The 20,822-nt window shown below is 39.4% G+C and overlaps 1 long non-coding RNA gene across 1 annotated transcript in view; it reads right to left on the minus strand.

The window, feature by feature from the left end:
• Positions 1-885: 885 nt before the first annotated feature.
• Positions 886-20,822, minus strand: part of LOC149470295 (uncharacterized) — a 47,992-nt gene continuing 28,055 nt past the window's right edge. Inside the window, exon 3 of the long non-coding RNA XR_016308872.1 lies at positions 886-1,075. This is a non-coding gene — a long non-coding RNA (uncharacterized LOC149470295). The remainder of the gene's footprint in view (positions 1,076-20,822) is intronic.

A 20,822-nucleotide genomic window follows, 5' to 3' on the forward strand; every position in this document is an offset into this window, starting at 1 on the left:
TATTGTTTAAAGTTTTCTTTAATCTAGCTTCTTTAAACTAACTGTGGATGAAACCTATCATATAAGGTGTTTAGTACTAACTTACATTTTTGACTCTGTGTAAAATATTAAAGCTCCTTGCAACCAATCAGATATTATATTCTGTATTTGAAATTGCAATGAAGTAATGACAGCTGGTTCCTGGTTATCTGCCAGGAAAAGGCCATGGTACCACCTTTAGCTTTAGATATATATATACTTTAATTATAATTCAAGTTTGTATTGTCACATCAAACACTTCACTAAATGCCATGATTCTGAGAGGTGGGCACTGAGAATGCTATAAATTATTATGTTTAATGGTCTCATATTTTATTGTATATAAGACCATGTGTAATCTAAAAGGATTGATATGTATTACAATGTAAAAACAAATGTTAATGCACTGTTATCTTTGGAATATTTAGTAATAAATTAATGCTATTTAATTTTTTTTACAATAAATTGTCTTGTTTAGACACTAAAAAAGTATTAAAAATGTCATTTTAAAGCGTTTAAAAATAATTTTTCTACGCGTCACGATAGATCTTTTAAATGTATTTTTTTGTTTTCATGTTATTCTGGCTTGGGAAATAGTATTTTAAACACCCGTGTTGCAGTTTGACTGGTTTACACAAGGACCATAGTTTTGCATCTATCCAGAGCACAATTGTTTTTTGTGGGTTTCCACAAAGGAAATAATTACTACAGTTGCAACAAACTTAATAGAACTTTGTGGGGCTTGTGATAATGTGACTCGCCTTAGCTAAAACTTTTATTCTTTTAATGCATGCCCCTAGTTGCCTAGTAAGAAATGTTTATCTATAAATGACACCCATACCAAATCATACCAGTCAAACAGAAACGTTTGTCTATTGTTAATTAGTTTAGTTGATCTGTGTATAAGAAGTAGAAGTTTACATTTGAAATTGGTATTTCATCTGTTGTTTATTTAACCAACTTCCAGTAAACTTTGGTGATCTCAATGTCTTCTTTCCTCGTATGATAGGAGCATCATCATCCAAGGTTAAGAAAAGGGTTCTGTATAGCCCAGAATCTGCATGAAAAAAAGAAATTTGGTTCATATGTACACAGTTAATGTAATCACACCTCTGTGTAAATCAACGTACTGTAGATAACCCCATTTTTCTTTTCCACAATGTTGATTTTGAAGATCTATCTTAAAAACATTCGGGATAAACCTTTCCTTCCATAATTTCCTTATGTAAATGTAAACATTCTCCAGCCTCCACTGTCCAGAAGACTGTTATAGATATAGTTATTTTGTGTTTATTTTGTATTTTTGTTTGAAATAAAATGTATTTGATTTTATACACATTCCTTTTGTCTACGTTAATTTGTCTAATTAGCCTCCTGTTTACCAAAGCCTGGTATAGATGGTTCAAATCTCAACCGGTTCAGCAGGGACACTGACTGTTTGATGGGGAATCAAGCAATTTTCTTTCCTCCAACTCATGGTTGCAGGGGAACAAAAATCACTCTCTTTATGGCCAGCTTTTGGTAACTGTACATTCTGAAACTCTTATTCATTGTAGTTATCAGTGTTTCATGGTCAACACTAGCTTGACACACACATATTTTGCAGCAAAATTTTATTAATCAGATTGAAATAAACAGCATGCCATAGCCTCTGTAACTAAACATTTGCTGACACATCACAGTATTGCGCAACCAGTGCTATATTCATGAAGACATTGTACATATCACAAAAAAATAAATTATTAATATTGAAATCCATTAAATACACTGGTGAAACTTGTAATTCTGTTCAGTCAATCTTGTGCTTTGCACATCTTTACCAGATAATGTTTGCTGGATGAACTTGCTATTCTCCACCGCAACTTGACACTCTATCTTGCTCGCTGACCTGCCCAATGAGGTAAACACTTTGCATGTTCTTCCTATAAGTATGTTACTAATGCTAGATTGGTGGCATGATGCAGTGCAATAGAGTCCTGACTCCTAGGGTTTCCCCTCTAGCATCCCTACTTCGGTCGTCATTCATGTCCATTGTTAGTAACTGCCCAGAAGTGGCCAACACTGGACAAGAGGCTAACCACTACATATTTGGATACTCCTGCCACCACAGAAAGTTAATATGCATTTAGGTGGGAAAGGGGAACGAAGGTCCTAGGTTAGATTATCTTGGGGGGGTGGTTTTTTTTTATAGTAAACATGTAGTTGTTACATATTTATCTCACTTTATCCACCCTTCTGAAATGTCATAAGCTTAAACCTGTGACCTAATATTAAAGAACACAATGTACCACTCAATATTTAATCCTAAAATGTCCAGTTTTGCTCCCTGGAATTGGAACCCATAACTCAGTTGCACACCCAGACCAGTTACCCATTCTGGGGTGCTACAAGGATAGGGGACTATCCTTGTGAGCAAGCCAAGAGTTGGGAAACACAAAAAGAAGGGTTGGTTCTTGGGTGGACATATTTTTGTGTGCAGTCAACTTTTTTCCCATTTTGAATAATATGGTAAGAGGAGCCAAGTGGACTGCGGCTGGTGTTCTTTCATGTTTGTGATTGAGAGTGGAGATGAACTATAGTTGCCAGCACTCGGATTTTCCATTTATAAGAGAAGCCAGTCATGGGCAGAGCAATGGATTTGCATAGGCTGCTGAACCTGTTGTGTGGACTCAAGCCTAGGGCATGTGCACCCTCCTGCAGAGTGTTAAAGGTTCTATACTCTTTTAAAGACTCAAGTCACCCAACCACTTTATATGTGAAAAGATCTTTCCCCATACTTTTTTTTTCCTTTGTTCTTTGTTTTCCCCACCTTACCTCATCTACCCTTAAAATAGAATATATGCAGTCTTTGTTTGTTGCCCCACAGATAGACTCCCTTAACTGACAAATATTATTTTGAGGGGTTACTTGATTCGAGTATTTCTCCCAAGTCAGGAAAGAACCTCTCAGTTGACCCCTGCTTCCTTCCACCAAACTGTTAATTTCTTGCAGGAATTTAGAGCTCTTCTTAAAAAATATGTTGCATAACCGTTTAGAGTACTAGAGCCCCTTACCTCCCTGCTACCCAAACCTACTCCAGGTTGGATTACTTGTTTATTATACCCAAACTACATTTCATTATTATTGGATAGATTATGTAGTCCAACCATTCCTCCTAATCAATGTTTCTTGATAAGAACACTGCTCCCTCTAAAATGTCTTTTTAGAGCCTGTGGCACCTCTTCAAAACCTGTGACTTCTCATTATCCATATTCAAATGCTTTTCTCTTCAACCTCCCTAGTGGTCTGATTATGTCAGTATTTCTGTGCTCAAAACAGTACATTGTTTTCATTGGAAATATGTTTTTTTTTTTATTGTAGGCCTGTAATTCTTCGGAATAACTCACTGAAATCTGTCCGAACAAGAGTCTAGTAAACATCCTGGGTATGATAAAATTTGAAACACGAAATCACAAATTATAATATAATAAATAATCATAAAAAAATCATAATATAATAATACATTTAATTCAATAATGTAATGAAACTAAAAACACTGAAATTTGAAATAGAGCACCAAGTTTGCACATCTCTGAGCTTAGTCGCAAAATCGTTTTCAGTGTCTGATGATGAATTTCCCCACGAATCATCACTCAATTCTGCAAGTAGTTCTGATTTACTATCGCTGTTCTCTAGCTGGTCTAAAACCGCTTTTGACCTAAAGGGATGCTTTTTGGATGCCATGGACGTTTCTCAGTTTCCAGGCAGAAAGAACGGTAAAAATGCAGGCAGGTCACAGGACAAAGCACTAGGGACAAAATGTATGTGAAATGGTTTGATACAGTAATGTTATACTATCAGACTTTAGTGTATTGAGTGAATGTAAATTTTTTTAATTCCCTCCGGTTCTGTCCCCCGTACATCTCGACTCTCGCAGGGAACAGATCCCAGAGCAACGCTGCAGTGTAATCCCGAGTGTAGCTCGGTGTTACCGCTTCTGGCACTGAAAGTTAACCCTGAGCTACACTCGGGAATACCGCCAGGGAGGTTAAAAAAAGACTCTAGGGTGATTTACTAAAACTGGTACACATAGAATCTGGCGCAGCTGTGCATGGTAACCAAGCAGCTTGTAACTTCAGCTAGTGCAATTAAGCTTTGAAAATAAAACTTATGATTGGCTACTGAGCACAGATACACCAGATATGTATATGTGCATCAGTTTGAGTAAATCTCCCCCCAGTTTCTGATTTTTGATACCGCCTGAACAGCTACAGGGATATTTTTTGGGGGAAACTTATCCAAAGAAGGCAAAAAAAATTGCTACAGCGAAAGATTGGTGAAACTCTGGATAAACTAATTAATGTTGACCAACGGTATAAAACAACACAGTGTGAACTGACAATAAGCTTCCCTGATGTCTGCTAACTAAAAAACTATATACAGTATATCTGTGTTCCTTTGGACTCCTTTGTGCTCAGGAAACCACTGGACAGCTTTCTTTAGCAAGACAAAAACTTGTCAACACTTTTCTTACTGCTGCAAGGTGTCTTCCATCATCTTCTTGGAAACAAACAATCCTCACAGGTCAACCAGTTTTCTTATGGAAAGTCAAATACATACAGAAAACAGAACATCTCACCACAAAACTTTTTTACAGTTTAGCAAACTCTAACAGAGTCAAGACTTCTTGTAGACTGCAATCTAATTAGGGGTATCCTCTCTTCTGCTCCATATTAACCTTGGAGGCCTTGTCTTCTCCCTGTTTACATTTTTTTCTCTGTCTCGCTGTTTTATTTGTCTCCCCTTCCCTTCATTTCTCCCGCAAGGAATGTGGTAAAATGTCTCAGCTGCTTGTTTGTAGAGGGGTTTACCGCTGTTCACCTTAGGTAGGAAGCACTGAAGTTCCCAAATTAGCATTACATTTTTGTTGTATAAAATTGTGAATTATTGTTTTACAATTACTATATAGTACTCAGTATACACTCGTATGCTCCCTTTCTAGAGAATTCTAGAGAAAAGCCTGTTTTAGCATGCGTATTTTTTCCATAATAGTTTCATGGATGTATAAATATTAACATATAAAAAAGGAATCCTGTACCATATCCCTAATATCACAGGAAATAACACCAGGCAGAAGAGTAGGGCGGGCACAAGTGAAGCACAAATAAACATGTGACCCTGATCTATTTGCATTGACGGTCAAATGTCCCCTAATAATAATAGCGACATATAGCTAAAACCATGCCTCGGTGGTTGGATAAGGAGCATAAAGTGATAAACAGTGATAAGGACCCAAGTGAGTGGTAGAAAGAGAAACAACTGGGTGCTGGGTGAAAGAAAAAAGTGGGGGGGGGAAGAGGGAGGAAGGTAGGGGGAGGAGAGAGTAAATTGCTGGTGCTGTCCATGCCAAAGTAAGGTAATTTGGAGGGCAAATGTTTCCATAATAAGCCAGCTTAAGAGGGAGAGGGACTCCTCCTCCTTTCTTTAATGGCTGAGTTATTCAATCCAAAAAACCTTTTCGAAAAGTTATTTTTTACCTTACCGCCCAATTGAATAAATAATGTCATGAATTTACCAAAAATCAATTCGAAACACCTTGATTTTTAGCAAAAGTATATCTTCCAGTCTATAAAGCCAATTATAAATGGTGCCACATCCCTATAATAGATAAATATGTGCAAGCAATAAAATGAGACGTTAGGCACCATATATAGTTGAAAAAACAACAGACTATTTTATTTATTCTTTTCTTATTAAAATGAATAAAAAATACCATACATATTGTGACAACATGGTATACATATTGATTGAATGGTCAAGCAAACAGCTTCATCTGTAACAAGGAGAAATCTCCCCTAAAATACATAACACCAAATAGTGACAAATGGTTCTAAGCTCCTGCTGCATTATTTCTTCCTGAGGAAGCGTATAATGATGAATTGAAACGCGTCGGTGTTATGTATTTTAGAGGAGATTTCTCCTTCTTACAGATTAAGCAGCTTGCTTGGCCATTCAATCGATATGTATACCATGTTGTCACAATATGAATGGTATTTTTTTATTCATTTTAATAAGAAAAGGATAAAATACTATTTTAACAGTCTGTTGTTTATTCAACTATATATGGTGCCTCTAAAGCCCCAATGTATTGCTTGAACATATTTATCACCCTGATTTTTGTTCTGTGTTTTTATTTATAATATTTCCTCCTAAGCTGTGTAGAATAACCTTCAGCACTGGGAAATTGGCTATGTTAAAATGAAAGTAACACTAATTGATATCCTTAATAATTCATACTCATCCATTACTTTATGGCCCTGTGTTCCATTTATCATGAAACTGCCTCTTATTGTGTTTGTCTCCTTGTAACATACTCCATGAGCTCCTAAACCTTTCTTCTGTTTGGAACAAGAAGCCCACTTTAGTTGTGGTCATGTGCACTGATCTATGCATGCAATGAATGTAGTCTCCCTCTAACAGGAAATCAGGTCATATCAGTGAAAAAAAAAGTTATTTGGATGAGGCTGAGAGCAATATTAGGTACTTTTTTGAGTTAAGAATATAAATTTGAATATATATTTTTTAAAACCAGAGATTAGTGTCAAGCTAAGTGTGTTTTGTTATTTTCAGAATGTGCTTGTCTTTTAGAATTTAAATTAAATCATGGACATAAATTATAGACGCTGTTACACCATGTCACAGTTATTCTGTGTTCATTTACCTGAATGCTTCTAATAAATTGTACTAGTTTGGAATTCTATAAAATTGTCCTAAACATGACCTTTGAGTACGTTTATTTTTAGAAGTATCCACCCTTTTGCTGTACCAGCAATGTCACCAAACTAGTTATTCAAATATCTCAGTATTACCATTGTCCCAGCCTGTGCAGCCTGTTAGTGTAAAGAGTTGAGCTTCTAACTCCTCATTAATACTGGGGTTTGTGGAATACTCCCAATATTTACCTTATCAGCAGGCACACTCATGTACCTTCAACCATAATTCCTCAGCACTATCACACACCCCACTGACAAGATCACTTTTCACATAAAGACACACAACACATACTCCCACAAAGTAAGTGTCTTAGTATATATGGCTCCATGTACACGGACGTTTGTAAAACACTTCTGAACGATGGAAACTGACTGCTGGAAAAAGTAGGTTAAAAAACATCTGTTTAGCCGCATTTGCATACCGCATTTGCGTTTAGAAGCGTTTTTTAAAGATAACATCAGGAGACCTTCCAAAATGCTCAGAAAAACAGTAAAAAATTAACTATTTCAGACATTTTGTGAGAAATAGAGAGAGCAGAAGCAGAGAGAGCAGTATGTGTTGAGATGATCTGTCTTTTCTGGTAGTATTCACTATGGCTCCCATCATGAGCATATTGCGGCACGTTCTATCATTTTTTTCCTTCACGCAAAACCTGGAACTGACTGCGCTGGTGTGCTAGGTGCATTTGAATACATGGAAAATGCTTTGCATGCATTTCTGATGATGAAAAAAGGCTCAGGACATGGAACAGTTAAAAAAAGGCTTCTAAGTGCAAATGCTTCTAAACGCGGTTAGCCACGTTTACAAGCGTTTGGCGTTTGAAACGCTGATAAAATCTACTCCTGAACACAAGTGTGGTGCGTTCAAAAAAACAACTGTAAACGATATAGTGTACATGGACACATAGGAAACCATTAGGGAGAGTTCAGGGGCTGCTGAAAAAAACGCAGAAAAGCTCCTGAACATCCATTTATCAGCTGCAGTGTATATGAGCCCTATGTCTTTGAACTTCCAGGAATTTGTTCTGGGTATAGATATAGATGATGTGGGCTAGCATATTTTTAATACAGTGTTGCAGAGCATTTGCCTTTACCTGTGTATTAGCAATAATGTATGTATCGCCCCTTTTCTCAGGGGAAGTCATACGATTGCTCTAGAGGTACCTGTGACAAACGCGGTGTCTGACCCCTGCCCATCTCACCAACTCATGACAAAGGACCAGCTAATCTCACACTACGCTGTCACTTATGAAACAATGCCACTGTCAGCTGCACCCTACACAAAGATTTTCCAGCTCGCAGGACCACATTGTGGGTGCCAGCAGCCTGAGAGAGATTATCACTGGGTTAAGTTAATTAAGTAATTAACACCACCACCATTTGACTGAGAAGGAGGACACTCATAATCATAGCAACAACAACTATCACCACAAACCGATATATTCAGAGGATTATTATATTACAGTAGCACTTATCAAGAGAATGGGTTTCTTTAGTTTGCATTAAAAGCCTTAGGGACATTTTTAACACTTTTTAAAATAGAGTTTAACCGCCTCCCGCCCGCCATATAAAGAAATGACAGGCCGGCGGCGGCTCTCTCGTTCTGGGAGGACGTCATATGATGTCCTCCCACTCTAACTGCGCATGCATGCCATTCTGTGGTGCGCTGTGACCCTGGGACACAGCGGATCACAGTAAAGAGCCGATGACACAGGCTCTGTCATGTGATCAGCTATGTCCAATCACAGCTGATCATATGTAAACAGGAAATTCCGGTTATCAGGCAGTCCTCTCCTCATGCTGGCAGCACAAGAGGAGAGCCGGTAAGCAGCATTCTTCAGTGGGGACATCTACACTGATCATCAGGGCACTGATGATCAGTGTAGCCCCATCAGTGCCACATATCAGTGCCTATCAATGCACATCAATGCCACATGTCAGTGCCCATCAGAGCTGCCTTTCAGTGCCAACTCCCAGTGCCAGTCAGTGCATCCTATCAGTGCCAGTCAGTGATGCCTATCAGTGCTGCCTAACAGTTCCAATCTGCCGCCTATCAGTGCCATGTATGAGTGCTGCCTTTCAGTGCCCATCAATGATGCCTGTCAATGCCCATCAGTGCCTCCTCGTCAGTGCCACCTATCAGTGCCCATCACTGCAGCCTCATTAGCGCACATCAGTGAAGAAGAAAAATTACTTATTTACAAAATTTTATAACAGAAACTAAGAGAAAACTTTTTTTTCCACAATTTTCAGTCTTTTCTAGTTTGTTTAGCAAAAACAAAAAAAAAAACAGTAGTGATTAGATACCACCAAAAGAAAACTCTATATGTCTCAAAATAAAGATAACATTTTGTTTAGGTGCAGTGTTGCATGACCGCACATTTGTCATTCAAAGTGTGACAGCGCTGAAAGCTGAAAACTGCCCTGGGCAGGAAGGGGGTAAAAGTGCCCGGTAGGCAAGTGGTTAATAATGAAAAGGTCAAAATGGTGCAAATAAAATATTTACAGAAAACAGGTGTTACAAAGAAATAAAGAAACATAAAGCAACCAATTAAAAAGGAGTTGAAAAGAAAGAATATTTGCGAAGTCCTAGGTTTTAGCACAGTCCAATTGTCCAAGCAAAAACATTGTAGTGGCTCTCTCAAATCTAGTTAGGTGTTCCTTGGTTGATGTTAAACGAGAGCTGTCAGGGGGTTCTGACATTTCCCTTTTCTGTCGTATCAAATGGGTGTTGATAGAGGCCATCTGATACTTACCCTGTTTAAGGGGTGGTGGCTGGGAGGTCATCATGTTTATGAGTGTATCGGTCCCTCCCATACACAATTTTATGCTAATATTAATATCTTCCAATATGTGCAGGTTGTATTCTGGAAACTGATAGATTATTGTTCAACAGTATATTACCTGTCCAGGGATACCAAACACAGTATTTCAGATGGGTCTGTCACCCAGGTGGGAGCAGACTGCTTTCTCCCCTAATTTCTCCCCTAACTACAATGCTAGTATGTGTTAGCTTAGTTATGTATGACCTTGGTTTGTTTGGTATGATATTCCTCATTCAAATACATACTTAATATTAATGTGTATTGGTCCTGTTGTGGATTTTGTTACGTTGTGAACTGGGCAGAGGTACCAGAGAGGTCGCCTATACCTGGCTGCTTTCCGTGTAGATGTTTTACGGCATGCTGCATGTTCCTAGTACTTAAATTGCTCTACAAACCATGGGTGACAGAACTGATGGATTTTGTCATTGTTTTACAATAGGTCAGAGACAAGTGTTAATCTGTAGAGTTTTTTTATGGTCCATAGAAACAGATATCCTGCCAGGCCTCGATTAGCGGTTTACAGCTGTGACCCAGGCCTGTGTGCTGGTGTCTGCTGTCCATAAGTTGAGATAACAGGCTCTTTTGAAGTGTGTTAAAAGTTAAAGCTATGAATTCCATAGATTTCAGGAGGAGTGAGGGGGTAAGATTACTGGGCTCATGACAAACAAAATGGCTGAGACCTTAACAAAATGGCTGTCACGCACAGCTTCCATGTGCCTAATGCACAACCATTAAAGTACCTGCTAAATAAACCTGACTTGCCCCTTCTTCTAATGGGGACTTTAACTGCTACTTGAACTTATCATTAGATAAACATTCCACTACTCCTCTAACAACCTAGAGACACCATACTATCCCGTTTCCTACAAAAGGTGAGATGGATTGACATGAAGAGGAATATGTTCCGAGAGGAGCAACAGCTCTCCGGTTTTTCCAAAACCCAAATGTTGCTTTCCAGAGCGGGATAATGTGTATGATCTCCCACCATGACCCCACAGGTTAGAAAAACACAATATGCTCCCAGAGGAATCTTGTACCACCCTCTAGTGTGGCTTAAAGCTACCCCCCACCCAGAAACTAAATGCTATTTGTATGCATCTTCTTAACTCATGTGATTCTATTGAGTTACAGATAAGGTAATGATTTAGGGTCTATGAATCCTTACCTGTTGTGAAACATTTTTAAGTTCTTGTTAGCTAGAATTGCTCAATTCCAACAATTCTCTAACCTCATTGGTGCACTAATGGTTAACTTGCCAATGTTGCCATTATTTTTGTCCTTATCAGTCAACAAAGAGGATCTTTCTAAAGAACTCACTTCTTGTATTAACCTATCCAGTTCCTCCTCTGAAGTGAGTTCTCTAGAAAGATCCTTTTTGTTGACTGATAAGGACAAAATTTATGGTAGTGAAACAGCTTGTCCTTTTATTACCAACTTTTCCTCTCAACATTGGCAAATTAAGTGGATTATTCGGAGACATTAAAGGGTGACTCTGTCCTGGATAAGATTCTCCCAGATGTCCCACAGGTTATTTTTCGGAAGGCTCCTAATTTGAGGGACAAACTAGCTCCAAATATAGTTAATTCCCCTTCTAAACCAGAATTTTGTTATGGGTTTGAAGAGGTTTTATCCCTGCAGTAAATGTGTTATCTGTAAAATGAGAGGACATAGAGGAAAGTGATCAACTTTACCTTTCACAACACGGGTAGAGATTATAGAATAGGCTCATTTATATGCTGCAATTCTACACATGTCCTCTATCTCCTCCAATGTACTTGTGGTATCAAATACGTTGGTAGGACTACAAGACGTTTGAGAGACCGTCTTAGAGAACATGTGTATAATATCAAACGGAGGCTCAAACATTATAGCATCTTTCAGATATTTTCATAATATATCTGAGAGAGATCAAATTTACAGGAATAGATAAACTTAAACCCCTTTGGAGAGGATGCAATAAAACCAGAGAGGTCTTACAGTCAGAGATGCGGTGGATTTATGAGCTTAAGTCTTATGCTTTCTTTGGCCTGAACTCTGATTGGGACATTAATTGTTTTATAGATACTAAATAAACTTTTGATGAATTTTTAATTAATTTTTAATTTGTATAATATTTTTTGTGGGAGTTTTGCTGACTCTTGTTGATCTGTTATTTTTTCTCAGGGGACCTCTCGTGCGTTCTATATACGTGCTGGAGGTCGATCAATATAGCTATTTTAATTCACAATATGGTTTTGTTTATTTCTGGAATGTTATAGATTTATGGTGGACCATCTTCATCCTATCTCAATTTTTAATTATTTAATTTCCGGTGGGCAATTATTTATATACACATTATATTTAGTAATGTCTGATGACGTTTGTTAATTTTATTTTCAATCCCTTTTTTTTGGACTGCATTTTATTATAAATTAATTTTTCGTGAGTTTTTTCTTAGGTTTGGTTCTATGGGTCGGGAATCTGCTTATGACCCATTCCAAGACTGCGTTATCGCCACTTTTATTTTTTTCAAAATGGAGTTTCTGTTCTTCCTGTTTTGTTTTTATGATTGATTTGAGGGGAGAGGGTGGGTATGCGATAATGTATCAATATGAGAGACGTCAACACTGCGATATCTCTTGATAATGTCCTATTGGATGAAACGCATTGGAGAAGAGAGTACAATGATGATGTCGCGCCTCTGCGTGATTCCAGATTGGCAGCAGCTATCTATGTAAGCTGACATTTCTTTGTTACACTTTATGCTAATCCTATTGATTTTTAATGAATACTACACTATTGGAAGTTTATTTGCTCCTGGCAAGCTTTATTTCACTGCAGACTGACCAGACAGAGTGACACCTGTTGACACAGTCATTTCCCAGAAATGTGCACCTTTGGAATCTCTGTTTAAACACAGGGGAAATGATGCTGTTGTAGTGGCAGCCATAATGTCTGGTGAGTTTCTAATTCACAGGGAGATGGTGATGGCATTTGTGAATCGTTTTGCTGCAAGCAAGAGCACTTTATGGTGGTGGATGGACATTATTACATTTTTTTCACTTAATTTTTGATTTTATGGATGTTTAATATATTTTGTTTTTAGCTACATGTTTTTTGATAGTAGGTTTTATTAGTGACACTATTTCATGATTGACACTACACTTTTTGTTTTTTTTTGTGCACATTTACTTAGGTTTAGTATACTACCTACTGGTGTCAGCTGCCTTACACTTTTAAAATCAGCGTGGATATTGTTTGTTTTATTATACCTGGTTTCTTTAATTACCTTGGAATTTACATTTATCCAGACCTTAATGAATACAGACAACTCAGTCTTTCCCCCTTACTTAATAATTTTAGAGATAAAGTAAAAATTTGGAATAAACTGGCTCTAGCTTTAACCTCTTGCCGACCGCGCATAGCCGAATGACGGCTTCACCACGGCCGGCCAGTTCTGAGTGGACGTCATATGACGTCCTCCCAGAACGCGCTCTCCTGGGCGCCCCAGGGGGCGTGCACCCGGCGATCTCCGTGATCGCTGTGTCCTACGGACACAGCTGATCACGTGATGTGGTGAAAGGCCGATCCCACCGGCCTTTTACCACGTGATCAGCGGTGTCCAATGACACGCTGATCACAGGGAAATGCAAGTGCTGGTTCTCGGCTGCACTTTCCTCACGCTGTCAGATCGTGAGGAAAGTACTGCCGAGAACCGGCAGTTGTCAGAGCGGGGATCGGCACCGATCATCAGGGCACTGATGATCAGTGCCCTGATGATCGGTGCCCAGCAGTGACACCCGCAAGTTCCGCCCAGCAATGCGCCCACTAGCCCCGCCCACCCATTCCCAGCAGTGCCCCCACCTGTGCCCAGCAGTGCCCCCACCTGTGCCCAGCAGTGCCCCCACCTGTGCCACTCTGCAGTGCCACCTACCTGTGCCCAGAAGTGCCACCTACATGTGCCCAGCAGTGCCACCCACCTGTGCCCACCCACCTGTGCCCACCAGTGCCACCCACCTGTGCCCACCAGTGCCACCCACCTGTGCCCACCCACTAGTGCTGCCCACCAGTGCCACCCACCAGTGCAGCCCAGCAGTGCTGCCAGTCAGTGCCACCAGTCAGTGCCCAGGGGTTGTGCCAGCCAGTGCCGCCAGTCAGTGCCCAGAAGTGATGCCAGTCAGTGCCGTCTATCAGTACCCATCATCAGTGTCACCTATCAGTGCCGCCTATCAGTGCTGCATATCAGTGCCGCCTATCCGTGACCTCTAATTAGTGCTGTCTATCAGTGCCGCCTATCCGTGCCACCTCATTAGTACTGCCTATCAGTGCCCTTTAGTGCTGCCTATCAGTGCCCATCAGTGCCGCCTATCAGTGCCCATCAGTGCCGCCTCATCAACGCAAATCAGTGAAGGAGAAAAAATACCTGTTTGAAAAATTTTATAAAAGAAACAAATAAACTTCAAATTTTTTGCACTTTTTTTAATTTATAGCGCAACTGTAAAGCGCCCAGTGGCGATTAAATACCACCAAAAGAAAGCTCTGTTTGTGAGAAAAAAATGATCAAAATTTCATATGGGTACAATGTTGCATGACCGCGCAATTGTCAATCAAAGTGCGGCAGCACTGAAAGCTGAAAATTGGCCTGGTAAGGAAGGGGGTATAAGTGCCTGGTAGGCAAGTGGTTAATAGGAAGAACCAACCTCATAAAAATAAATTTTTATGCCTCAACTACTATGCCTTCTGCACAGTACCCCAATGGTATTCCCACTTAAGATCTTTTGCACTTTAACTATCAACTTTTACAAGCACCTAGGACTAAACAAGAATAGGTAAAACACCCAAAGGAAGGAGGAGGAATTGCCCTCCCAAATCCCTTGTTATATTACACTTCAGCAAAACTGAAACATTTTGCAACATCTAGTGCTCCTAGATTGATTCTATGATCTCCGTTCTTCTCTACTGTACATGTCCACAAGACCTACTGTAGGATCTGGGATAGTCTCAGAATTTTCACAAGTCTAATGAGATGATTCCTACTTACTCATGCAAAAAATCTTGAACAAAACCAAGCAGTTGCAACAGGTCACTGGGTTTAAATGCAATTCCCCTATTTTGGCGAACAGTACATATTTTGATTTCACCAAACTACAATATGCTAGTAGGTGTAGAGCCTTCAGGGTTACCCACTTCCATCACATATTTGTGAATAGTACTCTTCCACCCTTTTTGTTGCTATAACACTAGTTTAACCTGCCACACTCTATGCACTTCTACTATGCCTACCTCAGTTATGCTGTGCAACCCTGGAGGGACAACACTTACTGGTGTATGAGTCCAACTACTGTTTTTAATCTCATGCAAATAAATACATCCACTAAAGGTTTTATATTTAATTGCTACAATAGCTCCTAATGGTCTTCCTTTAAGACTACCCTTGTAAAGTAATAGACAGGTGGAAGACACATATGGGACCCATCTCTGGAGAACAATGGAAAAGTTTTCTGCACTCAGTTACCCTATGCTCACTGAACATGATTCAAAGTTTGTCCCAGCACATTGTACGCCATTTAAATTATATTAAATGGGTAAACTTGAGCCTACAATGCGGTAGGTGTTGGTTAGACCATGGAGACTTGATCCATATGCTGTGAAGATATCCTAAATTGCACAGACACTGACACTCTGTCCTTGCCTCTCTGAACACTATTTTCCAGCCGGCTATACCATTAGATCCCAAATTCTGTATATTGGGTATTCTGGATGTCCTTCAACATCAGGGTTGCACCACCAAAGTTGAGAAACTATGAGGTAGGTGGTTAGAAATCCCAGGTATTTGCTCACTTGATATAATAACATATTGACTATCCAGATCTAGAACATGTTTCCCCTTCCACTCTTGCACCACCCTTGCAATGTGGTGAACACAGTGATGTCTATTTAAGTCTATGTTATGATATGACTTGTGTCAGATTGTAATGTTAAGATGTGAGACAATCTTGAGAACAATTACAAGATACAGTATATATCAGATGCACTGTATTGTTGTTATAAAGAGTTTTACTAAAAAAAGACATGGTGACTGTTTAAAGACACATCTATGATTAAGCAGCCTCCCACAGGGCTCCACATAGATCCCACAAAAGGCAAGGAATTCAGCTGCAGGGACATCTGCTGTTCAATTTGCGGTGGGTTGGCAAATGTTCAAGGCCATCTTAAAATATTTAAATCCTTAACAACCGGTATCCCCCTATGAATAAGTGAATATATCAACGCTAGGAGCTAAGATAACACTTTCTCCACGAAAGTCCAAACAAAAAGTCTCTCTAAATCATATAGCCCCACAGTTATGAATTATTCCTTCTTCTTTGTTCAATATCTTCAAGTGCGTAATTCTTACTCCATCATCCACTTGTTACCCTCAAAAAAGATAAAACGTACATAGTGTATTATCCTCAATACACGCAAAATTGTGACTACAAATCACACTTACAAAAATCTGTGTAAAATGTGCTCCAAACTACACCATGTATCCACGTCTAAATATCTGTCATCCTTACTCTTACCCTCTAACTACTTGAAAATTGCCTCATAACACATTCCACCAACAGGATTCTCATACTAGATAGACTTTTCTTCCGGCCTTCCTTTCCCAGGTGATGGACCCTCTGAAAAGATCACAATATAATATGGTATCCTTGATTCCTCAATATAGTGCTCTTTTGTGCTCCCTTCACTCATCAATTATGCCACCAGTGAAAAGTGAATCCACACTCCACCACCTTACAGACCATTCACTTTACCGGGCTAGGCTAGATCATCAGCATGGGATAACATTGGCTCCTCCTGGCCACTATTAATCCAAATAACACATGGCAATCAGGCTACACCAATCCTCCAGCAACGGTTACTCTTAGCCAATAATACTTCCGATTCCAAATGGCAGTATATAGATCAAAACAAGAATCAAAACAAGGAGGCATCCATAGTGTATTACAGTATGAAAATCAGCTATTTATTCCATAAAAAAGCGCTTACACACAAACATAATATAACAGAATTTTCTCCTTTAAAATCTACATCAGCGTTTGCTCACTCTAGACCTCATCCAAGATGTGTTTTGTAACTTCCGGCCCTATCAAAGGATCTTTTTTTTTTTCATCTTAAAATATTGGTCAGTTCAGGTAAAAAAATAAAAAATCACAAGTCTCCCCCTTCCCTAAACATGGAACATATACCGTACTAATTGTAAAATATGATTTTAGTAATTACATAAACTCGTATAAAGAACCACAAAAAAAACAAATGGGACTTGACTGGTACAGAAAATGGACAACTTCATAATATTGTATAAAAACGTTTATTGAAACATATCTTTCAAAAATTTACCATTAGAGTTGCTATTTAGGTGCATATGTTTGAGGCTGTGGGGCACTTCCGACCAATAGCTGGTAAGGGTGGAAGTGACGTAGATGCGCACGTGCAATGTGCGCCGACTGAAGGATGGGCGGTTCAGTCCCATGGGATGAATCAATCCGGCCTTGACTGATGACATCATTTAAATGCCCCGATAGATGATTGTTTGGAGTAGCTGGAGCTGGGAACAGTACTGTTTACTTAATATGGCCACATATTTATGTGATTATAGGAGCCATATGCGGTTGATCTTGGTGACAGACACTGAAGAGTTGTTGGACAAGCAATTTAGTGATACTGCATAATTATTATTCGTGGGTGGACTTTATCTATCTCCACCTTGATGTTGGGATTACCAGCTTTGAGTCTACCGAATTAAGGCTGAGAGGTATTGGTGGAACGGTGAGAAATGTGGATGTTCCCACTGACTCTGTATTATTGTGTTTAGACTGCTCTGTGGAGAATGTGCACAGGATATATTGCATATGTTTGACATCGGCACATGGATAGATTTACTGTCTGCTTCTTTTGTCAGTGTGTTACTTAGTGTGAGTCATATTTGGGATTTTTCTTGTTCCCCTCCTTTTCTCCTCTTCTTCTCCCATCCCCCCATTTCTGTCTTAGGATGAAATATGATTATTTGGTCTTTTTACAGGGCCTGACTGTGTGGGGTACAAGGGGATTTAGTCGTGTGTGCGGATGTACACCGATAACCATTTTAATCACTGTGTAGATGCTGCTACCCTTTATTACCGCTCATGTTGGCATGTGAGTTTGTGGAGAAGGTTTCTTTTGGTAAAGTTTGTGTAATAATTACAATTATTTAAGTAGTGTTTTGTATATATATGCATATATGTATCTTCCATCTAGGGCACTGGACTTCTTTGCCTCCAACTCTTTCCGTGTCTGAGGAAGCTAATAAGTGAAACACGTCGACCTCTGGAGGACTTTGATGTCATGCCATATAATGCTGTATACTATTGGGCTGACTAGCTAAAAAACAGTTTTTTTGGTACATTTTTGGAAGATTTGTTTCAATAAACATGTTTTTATTCAATAATATGAGGTTGTCCGTTTTTTTGTAGCAGTAAAGTCCCATTTGGGTTTTTTGTGGTTCTTTATACGAAATATGAGGGATGAGGTACGTTTGCAGTCTGGTTTATACAGTGATAATTACACAAACTGAAATAACATTAAAGCAGACCTCAACATCAATTAGGAGAACTCAGTGTACATTATTCATTGTCAGGGGTGGACTGACCATTTGGAAACTGCCCGAAGGCCCGGGGTCAGTAGGGGGCCCCATGAGATGCCCCTGGTACCTTTTTCATAGGCTTTTTTGAGTTTGGGCAAGGACATGGGCCCCATGATCCCCTATTGCCCGGGGGCCCCATGAGTTGTCAGTCCGCCCCTGTTCATTGTTCATTAGAAATCAGTGTTTCCAGGCTTATTATTTTCAATCTCAGCATATCTACAGTATTTTGAATCTGTGCCAAGGTAAATTTGCTGTGGTAGTGTGAAAAGGTGACTGTCCAGCAGCTTATCATGGTGAAGGCAAAAGCCTATGGGATAGGGGCATCTTTGAGGTTTGTTGTGCAATAAAGGGGCATCATTTTCATACTCTCCAAAAAAATCTGAACCCTGTACCATGAAATATAAAATACTATACCCTAAATACTTGAATAAAACAAATAATAGTATAATAAAGAAATACATAAAGTACAAAAAAAGATTATGACAGAACACTAGTAGCTTATCTGCTATGCCTCCAAGGGTTACTTGTGGCATGGCATCCAAAGGAATAGACTGTTCAGATTTGTGTCTATCATCACTCACTTAGATTGCTGAAAACCTTCCCCTCTGCCCTTGTTAACCATGGTGCACTTCCTGAGCCTTCCTACTATTCACATTATCTATTAGAACCACCATTACAGTCTCAGGCATACTATCCAACTTCAGGGGTGCTGCCAGCATGCCTACATATCAGCAGGTGATGGCACACATCCTGTTTGGTTCAGCTCTCACATGCAAGGAAATGTGTGTGTTATTCTCAAATTGCTACCATCGAAGATTTTCTCCTTACTGTGTAAGTGGTGACCCCAGTTACTGGCCATGCTTGGTATGTCATCCAAATATGGACCAATATCATCTGCCCTAAATCTTGCTGTACTCTTTGTTAGCTGTGTTCTATTTTTACATCCAGCTGTGGGTACCCTCAGCATCACGTTCTGGCTACACTTCCTAAATGCCCTTCTTTCTCAGTTGCTGGAACCATCTTCCCCCCCTGGATGAATAAAGCCTCTACCTAACCATGATCACATCTCTAACCGATATTACCTTGCAATATTGTGTCTATGTGTAGATTACCACCAGCAAGACTATCCCCAGGACTGTACAATATGTTCTTTTTTCAAAAGTTCAAACCCCTCCCAAGGTCTGCAACTGTTGGGAGCCTAATTCCATCATTCAGAAAAAGAGAAGTTGTACTGTGCAGCTTCCACACATACTGTATAAAATAAATATAAACAAGTATACCCAGCATACAAATGATACTGTGCATTGTCCACATATACAGATGTTAGGGATTATACCCAACAAACCGAACAAGTAAACAGTACCACACAGCAACCATACATGTAGAATAGGAACAGACACAAACCATTGCCCAGTATATGGATCAAAAATAAGAACAGATAAGAATAAAAGGAAGGTGAGTTGGGAGGTCATGTGGGCTTAAAGGTACACATATAAGGGCCCTTATTCAGCTGCCATCTATTTGACTGGTGCACTTTGCAGTCTTTGTAAAATATCAGTAATTCCAATAAGGTTTTAAAAATGTATATAAAAATATAAGTCACCACTAGCCAGTGTTATCTGGAAGTAGTTCGGGATGGGCACCCAATTTCAGTAGTGGTGGGTCTGCTGGACTGGTGAATTGCCTTATTGGTATTAGCATCCCTGCATACAATCTGCTCAAATGGCACTCTGTGAGAGCCACTGTTACTGTCCAGGTAACTTTCAGCCAACCAACATAAACACGAAGACTACTACTTGGTTTCCATGGAGCTAAAAGGAAGGATCTGACTCATCTGGGGAAGAGGCTGGTTTTAATTCATGGACAGGACCTTTTACTTAAAAGATATGAATGCATTATATATTTTGGACATTAGGTTTAGGTCATGGTGGGCATTAAAAATGTATTAGCACTAGATGAGCCATAGTTCATTAGATGGACATTAGTGGTTGTGCATTACAATACTACCTTACATTTAAACAGACATACTTGGCTTTGTAGAGCATATTGCATTTGCATTTTAGCTTTAACTCAAAAGTGGTGTTTACAGTATTACACTTGAAAAGTAATCTATGTTTTCTTAGATGTTTATTATGTTCAGTGCTAAAACATGAAAACTGTACATATTTTTCTTTTACCTATTATTCTGTGAAGATGTCATGTGATGTCCTCCCAGGATTGCTCCTCGAGCGCCCCACAGGCCACGCTCCGGCACAATCTGTCATCCGCTGTGTCCACCGGACACAGCCAATGAGAGATCACTGTATTGGCCCACTGCCAGTACCATGTTATTGCTGTGGCCAATCACAGCAGATCACATGACAATGGTAAACAATGAAAGGCTTTGATTCATGCTTTTCATTGTGTTCTATTGTTATGAGCTCTGTGATTTGTCACAGTTATCACATGGTACAGACGGACAATCACAGGCCATCTGTACCATGTGATTAGCTGTGCGCCAATCACAGCTAATCACAATAGTAAACACTGAATTAATATTTTTCATTCAGAAAAAAAGGTTGCTTATAACTAAAATTCATG

Source organism: Staurois parvus, unplaced genomic scaffold (genome assembly GCF_062004578.1).
Source record: "Staurois parvus isolate SC_StPar_1 unplaced genomic scaffold, SC_StPar_1.0 ptg000048l, whole genome shotgun sequence".
Classification (NCBI taxonomy): Eukaryota; Metazoa; Chordata; class Amphibia; order Anura; family Ranidae; genus Staurois; species Staurois parvus.